This window comes from Carcharodon carcharias (genome assembly GCF_017639515.1).
Source record: "Carcharodon carcharias isolate sCarCar2 chromosome X unlocalized genomic scaffold, sCarCar2.pri SUPER_X_unloc_2, whole genome shotgun sequence".
NCBI lineage: Eukaryota > Metazoa > Chordata > Chondrichthyes > Lamniformes > Lamnidae > Carcharodon > Carcharodon carcharias.
The window spans coordinates 175,123-181,122 of record NW_024470875.1 but is presented as its reverse complement, the minus strand read 5'-3'; the positions used below and the strand labels follow the sequence as shown (position 1 = coordinate 181,122).

Below are 6,000 nucleotides of genomic sequence, written 5' to 3'. Positions count from 1 at the left end.
AATGTGTAGTACTGTATCATTCTGACACACAGTCTTCCTGTACACTGTTAATGCGTAGTACTGTATCATACTGACACAAAGTCTCCCTGTACACTGTTAATGTATAGTACTGTATCACACTGACCCAGTCACCCTGTACATTCTTAATGTATAGTACTGTTTCACACTGACACACAGTCTCCCTGTACACTGTTAATGTATTTTACTGTATCACACTGACAGTCTCCCTGTACACTGAATGTGTAGTACTGTATCACACTGACACAGTCTCCCTGTACACTGAATGTGTAGTACTGTATCACACTGACACAGTCTCCCTGTACACTGTTAATGTGTAGTTCTGTATCACAGACATACAGTCTCCCTGTACACTGAATGTGTAGAACTGTATCACACTGACACAGTCTCCCTGTAAACTGTTAATGTATAGTACTGTATCACACTAACACAGACTCCCTGTACACTGTTAATGTATAGTACTGTTCACACTGACACAAGTCTCCCTGTACACTGTTAATGTATAGTACTTTATCACGCATACACACAGTCTCCCTGTACACTGTTCATGTGTAGTACTGTATCACACAGACACAGTCTCCCTGTACACTGTTAATGTATAGTACTGTATCACACTGACAGTCTCCCTGTACACTTTTAATGTGTAGTACTGTATCACACTGACACAGTCTCCCTGTTCACTGTTAATGTATAGTACTGTATCACACTAACACAGTCTTCCTGTACACTGTTAATGTATAGTACTGTATCACACTGACATAGTCTCACTTTATACTGTGAATTTGTACTGTATCACACTGACAGTCTCCCTGTACACTGTTAATGTATAGTACTGTATCACAGTGACACACAGTCTCCCTGTACGCTGTTAATGTGTAGTACTGTATCACACTTATACATTCTCACTGTATACTGTTAATGTTGTAGCACTGTTTCACACAGACACTCAGTCTCTTTGTACACTGTTAATGTATAGTACTGTATCACTCTGACACGCAGTCTCCCTGTACGCTGTTAACGTGTAGTACTGTATCACACTGACGCAGTCTCCCTGTACGCTGTTAATGTATAGTACTGTATCACCTTGACACAGTCTCCCTGTACTCTGTTAATTTATAGTACTGTTTCACACTGACGCCATCTCACTGTACACTTAATGTATAGTACTGAATCACACTGACACAGTCTCCCTGTACGCTGTTAATTTATAGTACTGTATCACACTGACGCAGTCTCACTGTACACTGTTATTTTGTAGTACTGTATCACACACAGTCTCCCTGTACACTGTTAATGTATCGTACTGTATCACACTGTCATAGTCTCCCTGTACACTGTTAATGTATAGTACTGTATCACACTGACACAAAGTTTCCCTGTACACTGTTAATGTGTAGTACTGTATCACACTGACACAGTCCTCCTGTACACTGTTAATATATAGTACTGTATCACACTGATACTGTCTTTCGGTACACTGTTAATATATAGTACTGCATCACACAGTCTCCCTGTACACTGTTAATGTATACTACTGTATCACACAGTCTCCCTGTACACTCTGAATGTGTAGTACTGTATCACACTGTCACAGTCTCCCTGTATACTGTTAATGTATAGTACTGTATCACACTGACACACGTTCTCCCTGTACGCTGTTAATGTGTAGTACTGTATCACACTGACACAGTCCCCCTGTACACTGTTAATATATAGTACTGTACCACACTGATACAGTCTCTCGGTACACTGTTAATATATAGTACTGCATCACACAGTCTCCCTGTACACTGTTAATGTATTTTACTGTATCACCCTGACAGTCTCCCTGTACACTGAATGTGTAGTACTGTATCACACTGATACAGTCTCCCTGCACACTGTTAATGTGTAGTACTGTATCACACTGACACAGTCTCCCTGTACACTGTTAATGTATAGTACTGTATCACACTGACACAGTCTCCCTGTACATTGTTAATGTATAGTACTGTATCACACTGTCATAGTCTCCCTGTACACTGTTAATGTATAGTACTGTATCACACTTACACAAAGTTTCCCTGTACGCTGTTAATGTGTAGTACTGTATCACACTGACACAGTCCCCCTGTACACTGTTAATATATAGTACTGTATCACACTGATGCAGTCTCTCGGTACACTGTTAATATATAGTACTGCATCACACAGTCTCCCTGTACACTGTTAATGTATACTACTGTATCACACAGTCTCCCTGTACACTCTGAATGTGTAGTACTGTATCACACTGTCACAGTCTCCCTGTATACTGTTAATGTATAGTACTGTATCACACTGACACACGTTCTCCCTGTACGCTGTTAATGTGTAGTACTGTATCACACTGACACAGTCCCCCTGTACACTGTTAATATATAGTACTGTATCACACTGATACAGTCTCTCGGTACACTGTTAATATATAGTACTGCATCACACAGTCTCCCTGTACACTGTTAATGTATACTACTGTATCACACACGTTCTCCCTGTACACTCTGAATGTGTAGTACTGTATCACACTGACACAGTCTCCCTGTATACTGTTAATGTGTAGTACTGTATCACACTGACATACCCCCATGTTTCACACAGAGCATCGCCCCAGCCGCCCTCTTCCTCGCTGCTAAGGTGGAGGAACAACCTCGGAAGCTGGAACACGTCATCAAAGTGGCCCATGCTTGCCTTAACCCCCAGGATCCACCACCAGACACCAAGAGTGACGTATGTACCTGCAGCTCTGCATGAGTGCATGCCCTGATTCGCCTGCAACTTGAGTCACGCTTTGCTTAAACTGTTGACTCCCCTCTTGTTGGCCGGATAGAAATAGAGAAAGAGATCTGACAGAGAAGGACAGGCGGAGAGAGCAGGGCTTAGAGAGCCGGGCGGAGAGATGGAGGGAGTGGGTCGGGCGGAGAGAGGGAGACGGAGGGAGAGGGTCGGGCGGAGAGAGGGAGAGGGAGGGAGAGGGCCAGGTGGAGAGAGGGAGATGGAGGGAGAGGGCAGTGCGGTATTGGTGTGGAGGAGAGAGGGGAAGCGCGGTGTTGGGGTGGAGGAGAGAGCGGCAGCACGGTGTTGGGGGGGAGGAGAGAGCGGCAGCGTGGTGTTGGGGTGGAGGAGAGAGCGGCAGCACGGTGTTGGGGTGGAGGAGAGAGCGGCAGCACGGTGTTGGGGTGGACGCGGTGTTGGGGTGGAGGAGAGAGGGACCGTGGTGTTGGGGGTGGAGAAGAGAGCGGCGGCGCGGTGTTGGTGTGGAGGAGTGAGGGGAAGCGCTGTGTTGGGGTGGAGGAGAGAGCGGCAGTGCTGTGTTGGGGCAGTGCGGTGTTGGGGCAGCGCGGTGGTGGGGTGGAGGAGAGAGCGGCAGCGTGGTGTTAGGGCAGCGCGGTGTTGAGGTGGAGGAGAGAGCGGCAGCGCGGTGTTGGGGCAGCGCTGTGTTGGAGTGGAGGAGAGAGCGGCAGCGCGGTGTTGGGGCAGCGCGGTGTTGGGGTGGAGGAGAGAGTGGCAGCGCGGTGTTGGGGCAGCGCGGTGTTGGGGTGGAGGAGGGAGCGACAGCGCGGTGTTGGGGTGGAGGAGAGAGCAACAGCGCGGTGTTGGGGTGGAGGAGAGAGCGACAGCGCGGTGTTGGGGTGGAGGAGAGAGCGACAGCGCGGTGTTGGGGTGGAGGAGAGAGGGGCAGTGCAGTGTTGCGGCAGCGCGCTGTTGGGGTGGAGGAGAGAGCGACAGCGCAGTGTTGGGGTGGAGGAGAGAGGGGCAGTGCGGTGTTGGGGTGGAGGAGAGAGCGGCAGCACGGTGTTGGGTTGGAGGAGAGAGCGGCAGTGCGGTGTTGGGGCAGAGCGGTGTTGGGGTGGAGGAGAGAGCGGCAGCGCGGTGTTGGGGTGGAGGAGCGAGCGGCAGCACGGTGTTGGGGTGGAGGAGAGAGCGGCAGCACGGTGTTGGGGTGGAGGAGAGAGTGGCAGCACGATGTTGAGGTGGAGGAGAGAGCGGCAGTGCGGTGTTGGAGTGGAGGAGAGGGGGGAGGGCGGTGTTGGGGCAGAGCAGTGTTGGGGTGGAGGAGAGAGCGGCAGCGCGGTGTTGGGGCAGAGCAGTGTTGGGGGGGAGGAGAGAGCGGCAGCACGGTGTTGGGGAGGAGGAGAGAGCGACAGCGCGGTGTTGGGGTGGTGGAGAGAGGGGCAGTGCAGTGTTGGGGCAGCGCGCTGTTGGGGTGGAGGAGAGAGCGACAGCGCAGTGTTGGGGTGGAGGAGAGAGGGGCAGTGCGGTGTTGGGGTGGAGGAGAGAGCGGCAGCACGGTGTTGGGTTGGAGGAGAGAGCGGCAGTGCGGTGTTGGGGCAGAGCGGTGTTGGGGTGGAGGAGAGAGCGGCAGCGCGGTGTTGGGGTGGAGGAGCGAGCGGCAGCACGGTGTTGGGGTGGAGGAGAGAGCGGCAGCACGGTGTTGGGGTGGAGGAGAGAGTGGCAGCACGATGTTGAGGTGGAGGAGAGAGCGGCAGTGCGGTGTTGGAGTGGAGGAGAGGGGGGAGGGCGGTGTTGGGGCAGAGCAGTGTTGGGGTGGAGGAGAGAGCGGCAGCGCGGTGTTGGGGCAGAGCAGTGTTGGGGGGGAGGAGAGAGCGGCAGCACGGTGTTGGGGAGGAGGAGAGAGCGGCAGCGCGGTATTGGGGTGGAGGAGAGAGCGGCAGAACGGTGTTGGGGCAGAGCGGTGTTGGGGGGGAGGAGAGAGCGGCAGCACGGTGTTGGGGTGGAGGAGAGAGCGGCAGCGCGGTGTTGGGGCAGAGCAGTGTTTGGGTGGAGGAGAGAGCGGCAGCGTGGTGTTGGGGCAGAGCGGTGTTGGGGGGGATGAGAGAGCGGCAGCACGGTGTTGGGGGGGAGGAGAGAGCGGCAGCACGGTGTTGGGGGGGGAGGAGAGAGCGGCAGCACGGTGTTGGGGGGGAGGAGAGAGCGGCAGCGCGGTGTTGGGGTGGAGGAGAGATCGGCAGCGCGGTGTTGGGGCAGAGCAGTGTTGGGGTGGAGGAGAGAGCGGCAGCGCGGTGTTGGGGAGGAGGAGAGAGCGGCAGTGCGGTGTTGGGGTGGAGGAGAGAGCGGCAGCGCGGTGTTGGGGAGGAGGAGAGAGCGGCAGCGCGGTGTTGGGGTGGAGGAGAGAGCGGCAGTGCGGTGTTGGGGTGGAGGAGAGAGCGGCAGCGCGGTGTTGGGGCAGAGCAGTGTTGGGGTGGAGGAGAGAGCGGCAGCATGGTGTTGGGGCAGAGCGGTGTTGGGGGGGATGAGAGAGCGGCAGCACGGTGTTGGGGGGGAGGTGAGAGCGGCAGCGTGGTGTTGGGGTGGAGGAGAGAGCGGCAGCGCGGTGTTGGGGCAGAGCAGTGTTTGGGTGGAGGAGAGAGCGGCAGCGTGGTGTTGGGGCAGAGCGGTGTTGGGGGGGATGAGAGAGCGGCAGCACGATGTTGGGGGGGAGGAGAGAGCGGCAGCGCGGTGTTGGGGTGGAGGAGAGAGCGGCAGCACGGTGTTGTGGGGGGAGGAGAGAGCGGCAGCACGGTGTTGGGGTGGAGGAGAGAGCGGCAGCGCGGTGTTGGGGTGGAGGAGAGAGCGGCAGCGCGGTGTTGGGGCAGAGCAGTGTTGGGGTGGAGGAGAGAGCGGCAGCGCGGTGTTGGGGCAGAGCAGTGTTGGGGGGGAGGAGAGAGCGGCAACACGGTGTTGGGGAGGAGGAGAGAGCGGCAGCGCGGTGTTGGGGTGGAGGAGAGAGCGGCAGTGCGGTGTTGGGGCAGAGCGGTGTTGGGGGGGATGAGAGAGCGGCAGCACGGTGTTGGGGGGGAGGAGAGAGCGGCAGCGTGGTGTTGGGGTGGAGGAGAGAGCGGCAGCACGGTGTTGGGGTGGAGGAGAGAGCGGCAGCACGGTGTTGGGGTGGACGCGGTGTTGGGGTGGAGGAGAGAGGGACCGTGGTGTTGGGGGTGGAGAAGAGAGCGGCGGCGCGGTGTT

General features: G+C 55.3%; 1 protein-coding gene across 1 annotated transcript in view; it reads left to right on the top strand.

Moving 5' to 3' along the window:
- The first annotated feature begins 2,629 nt into the window (after positions 1-2,629).
- Positions 2,630-6,000, top strand: part of LOC121275087 (cyclin-T1-like) — a 54,104-nt gene continuing 50,733 nt past the window's right edge. The window contains exon 1 of the mRNA XM_041182493.1: positions 2,630-2,766. The gene's annotated coding sequence lies outside the window, so the exon portion shown is untranslated. The remainder of the gene's footprint in view (positions 2,767-6,000) is intronic.